This window comes from Bos taurus, chromosome 15 (assembly GCF_002263795.3).
Source record: "Bos taurus isolate L1 Dominette 01449 registration number 42190680 breed Hereford chromosome 15, ARS-UCD2.0, whole genome shotgun sequence".
Taxonomy (NCBI): domain Eukaryota; kingdom Metazoa; phylum Chordata; class Mammalia; order Artiodactyla; family Bovidae; genus Bos; species Bos taurus.
The window spans coordinates 53,073,190-53,086,105 of NC_037342.1; the positions used below are offsets into that span (position 1 = coordinate 53,073,190).

The 12,916-nt window shown below is 40.4% G+C and overlaps 1 protein-coding gene across 8 annotated transcripts in view; it reads right to left on the reverse strand.

The window, feature by feature from the left end:
- The window catches only part of FAM168A (family with sequence similarity 168 member A), a 202,528-nt gene extending 189,884 nt beyond the window's left edge, over window positions 1-12,644 (reverse strand). For 7 of the 8 annotated variants that reach the window (XM_024975429.2, XM_059874901.1, XM_059874898.1 and 4 more), the window contains exon 1: window positions 12,439-12,644. The gene's annotated coding sequence lies outside the window, so the exon portion shown is untranslated. The remainder of the gene's footprint in view (window positions 1-12,438) is intronic. The other variant, XM_005216227.5, reaches the window with a different exon arrangement.
- Window positions 12,645-12,916: the final 272 nt, after the last annotated feature.

Below are 12,916 nucleotides of genomic sequence, written 5' to 3' on the forward strand. Positions count from 1 at the left end.
GAGGCAACATAGATGTATTATCTATTCCTGAGGAAATCACTGACAATCTAATGAAAACTCATCCCATTAGATTTTCTCAATTCCTAAATTTCCAAATTATTTAAACAGTTTGATAGTCTATCATTAAGAAGATTGACCCTTTCCCCACAACAACAAATGGTGACCAGACTCTTACCATGCCAATCTACACACAGCCCAGAGGGGATGGGTTATACCCTACTCTGTAAAAACTGGTTCACTTATTTAGCACCAGGTCAAGTATTCAACAGAAACTTACTAAACCCTACTAGGTTCCAGATATCAAGTATTCAGAAATAATCAGTGAGACACTGTCCTTGGACAATAGCACAGAATTTAGTAAAGACCACTCACAGGCTTTGGAGGTAGAAAAGTCTGGGGATAAATCCCACCCTAGTCACTGGCTAGTGGGCCTGAGTAGGCTCTACATCTCTGAGCCAAAGCTTTCTCATGTGCAAAATAAAACAATTATGGCCACCCTACAGGAGAACTGTATATTTAAATAAGTTACCATACTTAAACAGCCCAGCACAAAGTAGGCACACAGTGAAAGTTAATTCTCCTTCCCCTAAGGTTCCAGGCTGTATGGGGATGTTGGCGGAAAGGTAAAATAATGCTCAGTACCATAACTTGTTTAGCCTACCCTCCTCCATCCACTTCTGCCCAATCACAGTGAAAAACCAGTCATTACACAATAAGATCACTTGATCATGACTTCATCTGCATCGTTCTCTTTTACTGCAAATGCTCCTGGTTAAGGGTAGGAAGACAGAGGATCACTTTTATACACAGCTATGCACAGTTCACTAAAAGCCACTTCACACCTTTCTTTCAACACAAATAGTAAAGAATAAGGATCAAGCCCAATGATTTCCTAACATACTGATAAAGTTGTAAAACTGCTCAACTCTGAAGTGTTTTGGTTCTACTAAGCAAAGGAAAGGGCTTCCCTGGTGGCTCAGAAGGTAAAGAATCTGCCTGCAATGCAGGAAACCGGGGTTCAATCCCTGGGTTGGGAAGATCCCCTGAAGAAGGAAATGGCAACTCACTCTAGTATTCTTGCCTGGAAAATCCCATGGATGGAGGAGTCTGGTGGGCTACAGTCCATGGGATCACAAAGAGTCAGACACAACTGAGCGACTAACACTTGAACCGAAGGAAAAAACAGTTATATTCATGCTAGCTTTCAAAGCAGTATTTTTAATAAAGTTTTAACAAATCGCTCAGTCATGTCCGATTCTTTGCAACCCCATGGACTGTAGCCCACCAGGCTCCTCTGTTCATGGAATTTTCCAGGCAAGAATACTGGAGTGGATAGCCATTCCTTTCTCCAGGGGATCTTCCTGATCCAGGGATCAAACCCAAGTCTCCTGCATTGCAGGCAGATTCTTTACCCTCTGAGCCAGGGAAGCCCCTTTCACTAAGAAATCTACCTATTTCTCCAATAAGAAATAAGTAAAGCCTGGAAACATAATTATACTAATAAAACTATCCCATCTTGAAGTAAGGCAGTGACATTAAATCGTGACACTGTCATTGCATTCTTTAGAGCCAATGCCAAAAAAAAACTATTTTGAGGCCTTGCTGAAGCCACAAAAGTTATGAATCCTATTAAATCTCATTCCTTACCTATAAATATTTCTACATAACAAAGTACAAGAGTTTTCTCAAGAAAAAACACTAAGGCACTTATGCAATTGAGTTGCAAGCTGAATTACCTGCCCCCCCCCCACTTTTTTTTTTCATGAAACACCATTTTAACTTAAAAAAACAACTGCCAGACAAACTGATTATTCAGACTTGGATGTTTGGCAGACATTTTTTCAAAAATGAACAATGTGAGACTGTCACTTCAAGGAAAACAACTGTCAGTATTTGTTGCCAATGACAAAATTTGAGCTTTCAAGCAAAAATTAGAGAAGTCTTGTCTGATAGAATTGGTGGAGATATTAACAAATGTAATATCTGACACTGTATGATAAAATATGTCAACATTTTTACAAGATCTGCATAACTCAATGAGCCAATATTTTCCAGATGACCAAAGCACGGTGACACAAAATTATGCATGAATAGAAAACCCATTCAAAAGTACAAAACAGACCAGCAGACTTCAGTATAATAGAGTATGAAAGGCTCACTGTATAGCTTCAGGGTCCATAAAATAATGGACCTCTAAAGAAACTACCAGTTGACAAGTTTCAGTGTAATATTATAAAAAAAAAAAAAGGATATCCATCAATTACCTAAAAAGTCAACCAAGGGAATTCCCTGGAAGTCCAGAGGTTAGGACTCCATGCTCCCACTACCTGAGGGTCTAGGTTCAATCCCTGGTCAGGGAACTAGGATCCCCCAAGTCTTGTGGTACAGCCAAAAAAAGTCAATTAAAACATTCCTCCCTTTTCTAGCCATATATATGGGACTGGAGAAAGAAATGGCAACCCACTCCAGTATTCTTGCCTGGAAAACCCTACGGACAGAGGAGCCTGGTGGGCTATAGTCCACAGGGTCACAAAGAGTCGGACACGACCTAGCATGCACACGCACTCATATATGGGGCAGGATATGCTTTATATACCATAAACAAAACAACCAGCTGCAACAGATTGAATGTAGAAGCAGATATATGTCCAGTCAGGCAGTGAAAAGCTTTGGAAAAATTGTAAATAATATCCTTCTATTTGGGGGTAATAATATAGCTATTTTCATTAAAACATGCTGTATTTAATAGGTTTATTATTTTTAAATGCACAGTTTTGATTTTTAAAACAGCAAATATTGGTAGATGCAACCCACAAACAAAAGTTCTTAGGGGTCTTCAAAAGCAAGAGTGAAGACACCAAAAGGTTTGAGAACTATTGCTATACAGCAGCAGAGAAGGCAATGGCACCCCACTCCAGTACTCTTGCCTGGAAAATCCCATGGATGGAGGAGCCTGGTAGGCTGCAGTCCATGGGGTCGCTAGGAGTCGGACACGACTAAGCAACTTCACTTTTACTTTTCACTTTCATGCATTGGAGAAGGAAATGGCAACCCACTCCAATGTTCTTGCCTTGAGAATCCCAGGGACGGGGGAGCCTGGTGGGCTGCCGTCTATGGGGTCGCAGAGTCAGACACGACTGAAGCGACTTGGCAGCAGTAGCAGCTATATAGCAGTGAGAAGGACAAATTATTGCTACATTGTTATTGTTGTTTAGTTGCTAAATCTGGTCCAATTCTTTGCCACCCCATGGACTGTAGCCTGCCAGGCCTCTCTGTCCATGGGATTTCCCAGGCAAGAATACTGGAGCGGATTGTTATTTCCTTCTCCAGGGGATCTTTCCAACCCAGGGATCAAAAACAAATCTCCTGCATTGGCAGGTGGATTCTGAGCCACCGGGGAAGGCCACTGCTAAATGCAAGAACATAAATGAATCTCACAAACAAAGTTGAGTGCAAAAAGCCAGTCATACGTTATAAAAATTCATAAAGAGGCAAAAAATAATCTATGGTATTGGAAGTTAGAATATTCATTACCCAACCAGGGACTGAACCTGGGCCACAGCAGTGAAAGAACCAAGTCCCAACCACTGACCCACCAGGAATTCCCAAATTTCTTGATCTGAATGCTGTTTACATTTTTTGTGCACTTTTTCTTCATATGTTATATATACAGCAATACAATTTCTTTTTAATTTATATTTTCTTAAAAAAAAATACACCCATACACATACCTGCTTTAGACTCACCTGAAGAAGTTTTATTAGCACTAGTCAGAGTAGAACTAGCACAGTTTTTTAAAACAGATCTTCAGGGAAGTTGAATGTGTAGCCCAGCTACTACTCATTTAAGTAGGTTGAAAAATATTGATCTAAGAATTTAAAACAAGGGAGCTTTATATACAGTACAGTAAAAAGAATAAGGGCTTTGGACTAAGGTGGATCAGATTTTTAATACAAGCTTCTCTTCTCTTACTATATAACCAAATGCAAGCTACTTAGTCCCCGCAGGTCTCAGTTTCTTCAGCTTCCTCTTCTATAGAATGGGCGCAATACCCTAAAATGGGTAAATATGAGGATTAAATTATATACTCAGAGAGAGTAAGCACCCAGCATACTCCCTACCACAGATATTCAAATATTAAGCCCTTTTCATCTTTTCACACTCATCTCCTACTAGTCCTATGTCTTGATTTCTTAATCCTTAAAATGAAAATAATGCTACATGACTAACCTGTGCACTGCAGATCAAATAAAGTATAATTATATTTGCAGAAATATAAGTAATGCAACTATACATATATATATATATATATGCATATATATACACACACATACATACAAATAGGGTTTTTGCTATCAATTCAAAATAAAAGAGAGAGACAACACATTAGAAAACTAAGACAGAGAGTTCCCTGGTGACCTAGTGGTTAGGATTCCAGGCTTTCACAGCCAAGGATCAGGTTCAATCTCTGGTGGCAGAACTGAAATCCAACAAGCCACATGGTACAGCCAAAAAACAGAAACAAAAACATGATACCTTAAAAAAAAAAAAAGAAAAGAAAACTAGGATATGTATAAAAAGTTACAACACAGAGACTAGAAAATGAGCATCAGCAGAAACTATCAAGCTTGAAGGACATGATCAGAAGCCAAATCAAGATTATAATCTCTAGTCAGCCAGGGATTGAACCTTCTGTGAAAAATAGATCACCCTAGGGTTCCTTCAAAATGTCTGCATCTAAGAAACAACACAATTTATATCATCATAAAAACAGACATATTCTGAAAGGCACATCCAGACACCTGCATAAACTGAGAAAGGTGGGGAAGTTGTACTGGAATTTTACAAACCAAGGTGTTTTCAAAGCATCTTTATACAGAAATCGATGGCCCATTTAACAAAATGTCAAACTTTTAGATGAACAGAATACTTTGACAAAAAAGACTCTGTACAATTATTTTTCATACTAAAACGCATAATTGCCTAAAGGAACTAAATTTTATAATAAACAAAACATGAAAATTGAGCTCACTTTAGTCTCTAAGCTCTTCAATATTCTACAACTTTAAGGGACTTCCCTGGCAGTCCAGGGCTAAAACTCTGTACTTCCACTGCAGGAGGCACAGGTTCTAACCCTGGTCAGGGAACTAAGATCCTGCATGCCATGTGGTAGGGCCAAAAAAATAAAAATTTTACAACTTTTAAGCCTGATTTCTGATAACATACCAGGGATTGTCAAGCTATGGCACACCCACAGCCTGTTTTTGTACAGCCTATTAACTAAGAATGAAACATAGGAGGAGGGAAGAAGGGAGATGTGGAGAGGAAAGAGAAGGAGGAGAAAAAAATAACAGAGACTGTATGTGGTCCACAAAGCCTAAAATATTTTATAGAAGCATTTGCTAACCACTGAGCACATCTTGCTGTCTTCCACTTTTGAAACCTGTGTTATATATCATTATTACCAAAGCCTTTATCAATCCAATTAAGTTCTAAATTACACTGTAAATAAATAAAAATTTACATCTGGAAAAACACCTATCATCTTACTCATTAGAATATCATATTATTGGTTTGTCATCTCTTCTATGTTCAGTTCAAAAATTAATCATTCACTACTTACAAGGCACCCTCCAGGAGCAAGGACTATAAAGATGACTAGAACACAGTCCCTGCTCCCAAGAAACTTACAGTTAAGTGAAGGGGCAGACAGAAACAGTCAATTTTCCTGAAACAGCCCAAGTACTGTAACAGGGGCACACACTGGGTGCTCCTTGTGAACTTATGACAAACTTTAAGGATGCTGAAAGAACCCAGAGGGATGAATAAAAGGAGAAACAGCATGAGCAAAGGTGTAAAACTGTAAAACATCTGTATAAACTACATACTGCTCAGTGTTACCAGTGAAGTACATCGGGACAGGTCATAACAGAAGGCATAATATGTCATGCTAAGGAGCTTAGACTTCAGAGCCAATGAAGGGACTGAAGCAAGGGAATGATGTGGACATTCTGCTGCTGAGAGGAAGACAGGTTTACTATTGCACATGGATGATACAAAAACAAGTTAGGAGGCTACTGTCCTTGTACAGGCAAGATTAAGAGCTGAACTAAGGTGACAGTAGTAAAGGGGAGATGAATTTCAGGAATATTTAGGAGGATTTATTTGGGGCTACAGGATAAGGGACAAGAAAAGACTAATAGCACAGATTCATATCTTGAATGGCTGGATGGACAGCAGTGCCTTTAAGTTAGGACAAAACTACAGGAAGGGATGATTTTAACTTTTAGGGGAGATAAAAAGGGAGAAGTCAGAAGTAGATGGGGAAAATGAGTTCTGTTTTGGACCTACTGAATTTAAGGATCATCAAAATGTAGGCTGTCAATAGCAAGTGAGATATACAAGTCGAGATCAGGAAAGATGTTTGAGCTGGAGACAGAAATTTTGACAGTCATCAGCATACGATAGCAGTTAAAGCCAATAGAATGGGCAAGACTACTCAAAGAAAGAATCTTAAAAAGTCCAGTGAGCCAAGATCCATGGGGTTGCAAAGAGTCAAACACGACTGAGCAACTTTCACTTTACATGCTAGAAAGCTGTACTATTACACATTGCAGGCAGATTCTTTACCATCTGAGCCACCAAGGAAGCACTTCTCATCTCATATAATCCATTAAATAACCCAACAACTGAATATTATCTTTTACATATGCACAAATGATCCATCTCACTGTACTCTATCTCTGTAATAAGTTACAGGTAGAAAACTAAGAGGGAAACGACTGTATTTGTCAGGATAGTGGAAAACATACATTGCACACCACATTCTCCACTTCAAAAAGTCTCAACTGTTCCATTTTGAGCAAGCCAGCAGTTAACGTAGAACCAGGTCCCATAAACTCACTAGGAGAAAGGTCTCTAACAGCCTCTCTGTCCCACTGTATCTAACAATCTTCAAGTTTTAAGGGAGAAACTGTGAACTGCTCTTCATGTACTCCTCCTCCACTAGGAGAAGAACCCTTCAGAAAGGCAATAAACCAAATTTGACAAGCTTTTCACCTCTGTGTGGGTGCCTGATTTCAGTTTTGTAAACTAGAGGGGAAAAAAAAAAATTAACATTTATATTATCCTTCACAGTTTAAAGAGTATTTTCACATTTATTATCTCATTTGAGACCCATTTTACAGGTGAGTAAACTGAAGCTCCAACTGATTACTAATGAATTTGGATTTCACATCTCTTAGACAAAAAATTCTTGGTATTTAGGCTGCTTAGGTTGCTAAGCTTCTGATATGTATAAGGATTTCCTATTCATGGTATGCTCTGTACATCAGATGACAGACCTTCCTGAACAATCAGGTGAGGACCAATGTACCAGGTTGCCTTTTTGCAAAAAGATGCACAAAAATTCGGATCAGAGGAGAGTTAAGTGACTTGCAAAAACACGACATGACGTTCTAAGTCGGTATTACAAAGAATCAGTATGTAGTAAATCTAAGATGCTGTTCTTTCACAGCTCACAAAGGTGGCTACTACCCACTCCCATTCCTATTTCCAAGTCTGACTGACCCATATCTGGATAATCCATAAATGTAAACTGGTTTCTCTTGCCATCTAGACTACCCATATAGGTATGTGTATGCATATTTACAGGAAGTTACTGAAGAATATACATTTTTAAATATGTATATATAATATACATGGGCTTCCCTGGAGGCTCAGATGGTAAAGACTCCACCTGCAATGCGAGAGACCCAGGTTCCATCCCTGAGTTGGGAAGATCCCCTGTAGGAGGACATGACAACCCACTCCAGAATTCCTGCAAGAATCCCACAGACAGAGAAGCCTGGCGGGCTACAGTCGATGGGGTCACAAAGAGTTGGACACAACTGAGCAACTAAGCACATATAATATACATACCAAGAAGAAATGCTGCTGAGTAAAGGGACTACAGACAATAATTTTGCTTCCTTTTACTTTTTTATAACTTCCAATTTCTATCATGAGCATGTTATTTTAATTAATGGTGGAAGAAATAAATCTCTTTTAAAATTAAAAAATAAGGATAATAAATAAGAATAAAGCAAGCTACAGAAAAATACTTACACATTTTTCTATTTATATAAAGTTGTAAAGGTATAAAATATACTGTTTAGGATACATATTTGTTTCGTAAAATTATTTTTAAAAGGGAATGATTCACACAAAATTCAGCAAAGTGGTAGTTACTTCTGAGGGAGAAGGAAGGAAAGGAATCAATCATAAGAAGCTTTAAAGATACTAAAAATCTCCTTTTAAGCTGAGTAGCAAAAACTGAGGCCTTCAATTTGCTATCAGTCTTTAAATTGAAGATTTATATTACACAAACTTTTATACATATGATTTATTTCACAATTTGAAAAGAAGATATAAACAGGATTGAAGAATAAGAACTTCAGGTCTAAAACCCAAACTCTTCCACTTACAGTATAATCTTAAGTATTAAGACCAGTTTTTACTCTTCTCAGAGCAGTTTTTCTTATTTTATATGAGAAAGCTAACACTTAACATATGTTTAGTACTTTACTGTTTAAAGTTCCTAGACTATAGAACCAATATGCAAACATGTATATGTAGATAAACTGAGATAATAATACAAAGTAATACCTCCTTAATAAATAATAGAACATAAATAACATAAATAACTAAGAACTCAATGGTAGGACACAAGAGGCTATTCACATTCTAGTCTTTTCCTGTCTAATAATAATAGCAACAACTAATACTTTTTAATGTGTACTATATAACACACTGTATTAAATGCTTTCCATGGATTAGTTTAATTCTCCAGACAACCTGTGAGATTAGTCCTCTTATGCCCATTTTACAGATGAGACCATTGTGCCCAAGGTCACACTGCTAGTAAATGGTGGACAGACTTCAGAATCCACACTCTTGACCACCATATTAGTTTTGCCTCACTTTTCTAACTTTTTTTTTTTTTTTTAACTGCACCTTGCAGCATTCAGGATCTTAGCTCCCTGACCAGGGATCAAACCCATGTCCCCTGCATTGCGAGTGTGGAGTCTTAACCACTGGACCACCAGGGAAGTCCCTTCTCACCACATTTAAATCATCTATGTCTCCTATGACACTGAAAGCTCCTTGAAAACTGTTTTTTTGTTCATTTTCATTTGCCCCTGGCACTTAGCAGGCAATAAGTAAATAAATAGTGAACAAATATTTCACATATGTGCAATGTTTTCAGGACATAAAGTTATTTCAGGACATGAACTGATTTGTTCCCCTAGACAGCCTTCTGAAGTGTTAGTTTTTTAAATTTTTACCATTTTTAATTGTATTTAATTGTAAAATTTAGTGGCAGTAAGTACATTCACAATGTTGTTTAAACATTACCACTAAGATAAAAAGTTTTTAATAACTTTACTGAAATTATTCAGCTATCAAGTGGTAGAAAGGGAATTTGAAACCAAGACTCTCAACCTCTTAATTCACAAGCTATTCATTCAACCAGTGTACCTGTACACCAATACCTCCACTGCTCCTCTTGCTACCAGAATATTGGAAGAATCAAATGAGGTAAAGATACTAAAACACTTTATATACATTTCTACTGAACAGGTGAACACAGTTATGATAAAAAAAAAAAAAAATCCACCAAGACATTTCTCCCAAGTGATTATTTTCCATTTTGAGCTCTCAAAAGCTACAGCTTTAATATAAATGTCCCACCTCTATATCAAGCCTGCAGATGCACAAAAGCAATGGCTGGACCCCAGAGTAAAGTTATGAGGAGAAACGCTTGCATTAGTTAGATTACACTCTCATCAAATTACCAGTAACTGCTCAAACCTGATTTTCATTGTAACACAGAAAGCTTCCTCATAACAAAACACTTTCAATTCCAACGATTAAGTCCAACCTTCAATCATTCTGTCCATTTCAGAACAACAAAAAAGATTCTTTATATTGGGTATTTTTATGTGCTCAATTGTGAAAGCCAAGGAAAATGGTTTGTTTACGAGCTAAACTCTGAAGCTTGAACCAAAAACTAGAATTATTTTGATCCCATTGGTGCCAATTTTATCTTTACATCTCTCCCCATTTTCTCCTCAGTCTGAGCACTAATCAACAGCCACTTCATGTTTAACATATCATAGTTAATGCAATTAAGTCCAGAAAACCATTTCCCTAAAGATGTTTCCTCCATTAACATCCCTCTCTACCTTCCAACATCACTATTCTGCCATAAGAATGAGCATATCATTAAGTTTTAAATAAAATCTCTGATGAATAGATGGATGTATTATTTTTGTAGTTAATGCAATACGCTTATATCTCCTAATAAATAAAATAAAAATGATTCTATGTTTTTATCTACATCTGACAGAATTCTAACCACCTGAATTCCTTTGGAAGAAAATTCAATCTATAGAAATACAATCCAATTATTTTAAATCTTATCAAGTAATGTCAAAAGAGAATCAAATGAAAAACTCCATCAATAGCAAACCATCTCACCAATGAATATTTATGACTTTTCCATATTTCCTGTCTTCTGTTTAGATAAAGCAGTAGTGCCAAGATTCATCTCAGGATTATTAGCCTGCAATACAATGATGGGCCTAATTGCCTTGCAAACAAGGACACCAATAAATGGAGTCTTCAAGCAATCAATTTTAAGAGGGGGGAAAAAAAGGCGTAAGCTCTTTCTGAATACACGCACGTTGCCTGACTAGGAAATAAATTCAGCCTCATATTTTTCAGTCTCATTCATCAGTTCTCAAGTAAGGAATGTTCCCTTAACTACTTAAGCTCATCAAATCTATTTAATACCAAATTTCAGGACTAATTTTTAAAACACACCTTGGACAGAAAGAGACATCAAACAGAAAGGTATCTATCACATTCCAGTTTCATCTTCTTCACCTTTAGTTATGACAGTGGGTTCTCCCCTCAACTTTCTTTTTAAAATACATGAATAATAGAAGATACCTTCCCTCCTCAATTCTACCTTGACTGAAGCCCCACTCATCTTTACCCTTTGTGATGGTTTACTTCCACATGATACTAATACAAATGAAACAAAGTAACAGCTTAAGAAGTCCTCTAGAAACCAGTCTTTAATGTACCTTCTCCGTCCCCTGCAATGTCCCCCAACCATAGCCTCCAAAGCTGTCCATTTAAGTCCACTCCCAACCCTCTCCTGTCTCTTGGAGGCCATCCCAATCCTTCCTGTCCAGAATCATCCAATCAACCTCCTCCCAATATTGCTTACTGCCCCTCTCCATCCTCCCTGCCCACTCCATACCAATAGCCCCAGGTTTCCCACTCCTTAATTAGCCCCATCTAGCAGCAGCTACCTCACTATCATCACCCACCTCTCCGGTCCTCCTAGTTCATCTCATACATTCTTTCTCCCAAACAGCCTCGGCCACCTTGGCCAAGGGACATCTTCTTCAAGATACCATCCCCCAACCTTGCTCACCACCTGCCACTATTCTTTTGGTGAGTCCAGCCCGGAAGCATCTTCTCTGCCCTCCGCCTCCATCCTGTACACAGGGAGCCACCAGCAGTTCTAACATCACTCTAAATGCCATCCCGCTGTGTTTCCACCCCACCCCACCCCCAATTTCGATCCCTGTTTGCCCATTTGGGGCCTAACTTCTACTAATTTACCCCGTCCTGCCAGCTCCCTCACACTCCCCTCATTAAAAGTCCCACCCCCCCACCAGGTCCTATTACAACTTCCATAAGCACTCCCCAGGAAAACCCCAAATTCTACCTCCTCTGCTCGCCTAACCCACGCTATTCCTTAAGTCTCAACAAATTCCACCACCCCAGATGGCAAGCGCCCACTTCAAGCTCAGGTCTCAACCCATGCCAAAACCCCTCACCCCCAGCTCCTACCTCCTCTATCAGCCTGAGGAAGGTCCACGCCACACTCCAGAATTAACCACCCCCCAGGGTCCTATCCAACTCTGCAGTCGCACTTTCTATTGAAATCAACCCCTTAGCCCGCAACCCGGCCCAGATCCCAAGCTGTCAGTTGCTCCAGGCCAACCCCAAATCCACCATCCTCATTCAGTCCCCTCCCCCATTAGAAGCCATCCCACTCCAGTTTCACCATCCATTTCGCCCAAAACCATCCAAATTCCATCCCAACCCTACAATCCCATACTCCTGTCCCAGGTCGTTTCCATTAAAAGTCCCCTTGCTTCGTCGCTCCCCCCGCAACCTGCTAGTGTCCCACCCTCACCCCACCCCCAGCCCGCGCCTGGACAAGTCTCCCTTGCCAGCCCGCCGTTCCATCGCGACCTTAACCCCCTTCCCCCAACCCGTGAGGGGGTCCGCAGCCCCCATTCTCATTCTCCCCAGTACCACCGGCCCAGGCTCAGCGAGAGCGGAGCGGCGTAGGGTGGGGGTGTATCTCCTCACCGGCGAGCCGCTGCAGGCGAAAACGGCGGCGGCGGCAGCTGAGGCGGCGATGCCCTTGTCTTCTCTGAAGGCTACAGAGGCGACGCTCTCGCTCCGTCGCCCGTGTCCAGTAAGGTGGCGGATGGCGCGCAGGGACCAGGAGCCGCCTCCTCCTCAGCGACTCGGCTCTGAATCCTCTGCAGTAGCCGCCGAGGAGCCCGACGGGTGGGGGCAGGGGACGCTGGGCTGCGGGCGAGGGAGGAGGAGGCTGAGGGAAGGGGCGGGGGGCCGCTGAGAAGGGAGGGGAAGGAGGAGCCGGCGCAGCACCGCGACACGTCCCACAGCCTCAGCTCGCCGGGACCACAACTCCCGGCAAACCCCGCTCCGCCCGGCGCGTCGCCTGCGCCTCCGACCGTTCGCCCGAAGCGGAGGGACCGCTCCCTCCTCGGTCACAGACAATGGAGTAAAGCCAACCACCCGCGGGCAGCTTTTGTAGACT